The sequence below is a fragment of the Oxyura jamaicensis genome, chromosome 1 (genome assembly GCF_011077185.1).
Source record: "Oxyura jamaicensis isolate SHBP4307 breed ruddy duck chromosome 1, BPBGC_Ojam_1.0, whole genome shotgun sequence".
NCBI classification, from domain to species: Eukaryota; Metazoa; Chordata; class Aves; order Anseriformes; family Anatidae; genus Oxyura; species Oxyura jamaicensis.
Window position 1 is genome coordinate 65,930,563 of NC_048893.1, and position 3,974 is coordinate 65,934,536.

General features: G+C 39.4%; 1 non-coding gene across 1 annotated transcript; it reads right to left on the reverse strand.

The window, feature by feature from the left end:
* Positions 1-375: 375 nt before the first annotated feature.
* TRNAH-GUG lies at positions 376-447 on the reverse strand. Its single transcript has one exon. It is a non-coding gene; the product is annotated as a tRNA-His (tRNA).
* Between the last annotated feature and the right edge of the window lie 3,527 nt (positions 448-3,974).

Sequence of the window (3,974 nt, forward strand, 5' to 3'; positions counted from 1 at the left end):
ACTCTCTGGGCCCGGCCTCCCAGCCAGTTTTTAACCCAGCAAAGAGCGTACCTGTCCAAGGCATGGGCTGCCAGATTCTCCACGAGAATACTATGGGAGACCATGTCAAAGGCCTTGCTGAAGTCTACGTAGACTATGTCAACAGCATCTGCCTCATCCACCAGTCAGGTCACTCGGTCATAGAAGGAGATGAGGTTGGTCAGGCAGGACAAGTTCATTTCATTAACCCATGCTGGCTGAGCCTGATCCCCCAGTTGTCCAGCATATGCTGTGTGATTGCATTCAAGATGACCTGTTCCATCACCTTTCCTGGCACCGAGGTCAGGCTGATAGGCCTGTAGTTGCCTGGATCCTCTTTACAACCCAAAAAAAATCTGCCGTGACTCGGATTCGAACCGAGGTTGCTGCGGCCACAACACAGAGTACTGACCACTATACAATCACGGCCATCCTGTACCTTGTGCCACCACTGAGCACAAACTTTTCTGTTCCAGCTGGTAGTGAGGATCTAGTGCAACTCTAGCCTTGAGCTGGAAAGATACTGATCAGACAGTGAAAAGCTATCATACCTGCAGATCCGATGGTTCACCAACTACCTAAATTATATTCATACAGCTCTTGTCATAAGAAATACATTGGGTAAGTTCAGGGGCAGGTTAACTTGCCGTAGGCTCATAAACTTTATATATACTTGTATGTATGTGTATATATATATTTGTATATATATGTGTGTGTGTGTGTGTGTGTGTGTTTATTGCCTGAAACAGTTTCTATAAAAGTCTGCTTTCATCTTTTAAAGCAGTTCTGAAGTAAGCTAGATATTATTGATAGACACCCAGTAATAGGATTCTTTCTCTTCCTTTGTTGTTTTTGTTTTTCAGTAGAAAGGAAGGAAATAAGTTATCCAAAAAACCCCCATTTGGTGTTTATAAATGCTGGTGAGGACAAGCCTTCTCCAGGAGTTTAAATTCCACAAGTTTAAAGTCCATTCAGTCCTCTGCCTGCTGGCTGCAGCTACCAACAAAGGCTTATTTAATGAGTGCCAATCATGACAGCACATTTTGCAATGCTGAGGGACCAAAGGGTGCAAAACTTGCTCTGAGAAAAATTCCTGGTCTCCATAAGGGAGAGTGTGAAGGAAAAAAAAAAAAAAGACAGTATTGAGGAACTTCTGCTGGATACAGGCTGAAAAATATTTTAAACCTCATTAGAAATATAAAGTTTGCCTATTTCTCCTGTTTCATACACTGTTCAGGCAATGAACACATATGCTGTCACATTCGTATTTTACAGGCTCTTTTTTTTCCCAAACCTTCATACTTCAGACTTGAACTTTAAACTTGTGACAGTGTTATGTTCATTAGAATAAGAATCACTTGCTATTTCCATTGCAAAGCTCCCCCCAAGAGGTTATCTTAGCTGTTTTATAAATCATATCAGGAGGAAAGCTGGCATAAAGGTTGACAGCTCACTCTAGATAATCATTTCCCCTTCTCTTAAGTGACTTTAAGGAGAAAGGAGTGTGTAGCTTGCCAGTTCAGTTTTTAGTGGTCAAGCATCCACATCTAACCACCAGCAACATCCTGACTAAATTAGGTTTTAAGCATTTTACTGCAATACAAGAAAATCACAGTCCTGCTCATAAGGAGAAAGACTCAAACATTCATCAGCCATCAAGCTGTATTTCCTTTGTCCTCCCAGTGCAGAGCTTATTACACACATTAATAAAACTAAATCCTGGACAGAGAGACTGAAGGAAAAAAAGGAAAAAAAAAAAAAAAAAGGAAAAAAAAAAAAAAAGAGAGAGACCTGTCCCTTTAAAACTGCTCTACACAACCATGAACTGATTCCAGGCTTTTGAAATCAATAGGAATCTTTCCACATTTCTGTTGGACTTTGGAGCCAGTGTTGTTGGAGGAGAAGGGCTCACTATAGCAAGGGTAAAGTGGTGGGTCACTGACAGTAGATGTAAGACTTTCTTGGAAGTTGATAGTGACAGCAGAAAATATTAAGGAAGAAAAGGAATCTAGAAATATTGCTTAAAATGTATACATGACTCATCTCCTAATCATTGCATCTATCCCTGAAATTGTTGTCTCTTATTTGAATAAGGCTAATAAGGCTGTCCTTTATAAAACGGATAATCCTGAAAATGTGTATCAGTAACTAAGATATAGAGAGCTTATTTTCTCATTGTCTTGTAATACAGAATCAGAAGACAAATTCAATTCAATGCCATTGGAAAGAATAAAATCCAACCCTGATAAAAACAATACCTTTGTACATGGCATATAATTAGACTTTGAAATTAATTTATTTTGGATGCCAAGAACTTGACAAGATACAAAAAAGGAGTGGACATTTATGCAGACAATGAAACCATATGTAGTTGTTAATTATGTGGAACAAATGTTTTTAAAAATACATAAAATATTATATTTCAGATATTTAACATCTGTAAACTCACCAGCCCAAACTGACAGCAAGTAGTTTAACTTGGTTAGCTACCAATAAATACTTAATTTTACTGGTGTAGAAATAAAGGAACTTCTGAAAGTAGAGCAGAATCTGAATCTTATGCAATAACTTGAATGGAATATAGCTAATTAAAGAGATACTGCATAAAGCAATACTGCTTGCAGATATTACTAATTCTCAGCGTTCTCGTCACTTTATTAAGCTGCTCTTTGCTAGTACAATACCCCCAGGAAGCAGATGAACCTTATATCTAGCACATGCTGGTAGTTTCAGAGCTTTGCAGTCTATTCACATTGATAGAAGAGATTACTATTATCACTGAGTTACTCACACATGTAGCTCTTAAAAAGACAAAGGATTACACAAGACGCCACCCAGTAAAGTGGGTCACAGTTGAAGGCATGTTTGCAGATAGGCGTGAGGACACTGAACAGCTTCTACAAACAACTCCTTGCTACACGATACTGGCTCTTAGTTTCCAGGACTGTCAGGCTCCCTCCCTTAAGTCTGCATGAAGATGTTTTAAAACACACAGTTTCCTTGTTTGGTACAAAACCACTGAATAACCAGATTTTGTTTGTTTGTTTGTTTCATTATCAGTAACATGAGGAGTTTTCATTACCAGTTGCAGAGCTGCGTGTGACTTGCTGTTAAGCAGGTTTTATTCCTAGCTCTCACTTGCCACTGGGTGAAATGCTGAGAAACAGAACTAGGAGGCAAATACAAAATCAGTGTTGTGTTTGCTCTAAAGGAAACAAGGAAGCAAGCTGCTGGAAGCAGGCTGAACCAAAGCTGCTGCATTTTTTCTTGGGCTTAACTTGTTTTCAGTGTTGTAACATGTATTGCACTAACTGGTAAACTGTACGTAAAGGTCACTTCATGCTCCTTGAATGCAAATTCATGGAAATGAAACTTGTTAGCTATTAAAAAGGAGCCCATGATGTGGGACATGAAGGACCATATCTAATTTCTAGAGAAACTACCTTAAGAAGGTAAGGAGTTACAACTGGCTTTATTTTTCGTGGACTTCACAGAGAAATACTGACTTATACAATGAGAATCTAGTGGAACAACCAAGCAGCTATTCCTGAACTTGCCCAGCGTTTTTATTGAAGTTAAGACCAAAGTGTGTGTTTAACATGCAGGTCATAAAGAAAGAAAGTTGTTGCATCAGTGGGAGGTCCTGTCAGTGCTGTCTTAAACTCCTGGAGACGAGTTTGCCTTATGACAGGTGTAGTCGCAGAAAACAGTGCACTGTGGCTGGGTGCTGGGGTCAGTGATGAGCTTAGGACACAAAACAATAATCACTTGGGCCCTTTGTTCCCAGAAGCACAAGTGATGTAAAGCATCTTTCAAGAAGACAGAGGAATTCTTCTCATGTTAGGAAATATTTTTTTTAATTATTTTTTCCTTTGCTTTGGACAAAGGCCAGGGTGGTATGCTCTTGGTATGCTCTTCCGCCTTTGCACTTCCCTGGTAGCTTCTGAGGACATGGC